This window comes from Morone saxatilis, unplaced genomic scaffold (assembly GCF_004916995.1).
Source record: "Morone saxatilis isolate NCDOM2014 unplaced genomic scaffold, NCSU_SB_2.0 Contig15, whole genome shotgun sequence".
Taxonomy (NCBI): Eukaryota; Metazoa; Chordata; class Actinopteri; family Moronidae; genus Morone; species Morone saxatilis.
Genome location: NW_023339707.1, coordinates 3,630,975 through 3,631,330, shown reverse-complemented (window position 1 = coordinate 3,631,330; position 356 = coordinate 3,630,975). Strand labels below are relative to the sequence as shown.

At 44.7% G+C, this 356-nt stretch overlaps 1 protein-coding gene across 1 annotated transcript in view; it reads right to left on the bottom strand.

The window, feature by feature from the left end:
* The window catches only part of sars1 (seryl-tRNA synthetase 1), a gene marked incomplete in the record, with an annotated part of 8,693 nt that overhangs the window by 1,697 nt on the left and 6,640 nt on the right, over positions 1-356 (bottom strand).

Genomic DNA, 356 nt, shown 5'->3' with positions numbered 1-356 from the left:
TCACTTTAGTACTAAAATTCCACCAGATGAAAGTAAAACAACCAATTATTCACTTGGCCTGTATTTCTTCATTGGCCAAAATGCTTTATAGCAGCTCATAGTTATGTGTTCGAATGAACACACACCAGATGTGACAGCATTCAGCACAGCTTACCAGGAGGCATGAAGTCCCTGAGCTTCTCTGGAATAACGATGCCTTCTTCAGTTTGGTAATTCTCCAGGATGGCACACATCACGCGTGTGGTGGCGCACATGGTTGCGTTCAACATGTGAACGAACTCTGCCTACACAGCATGCAGAGAGAGGAAGTGTGTTAAGAGTATTCAGAGCCACATATGGGATAGTACCAGGGGTGT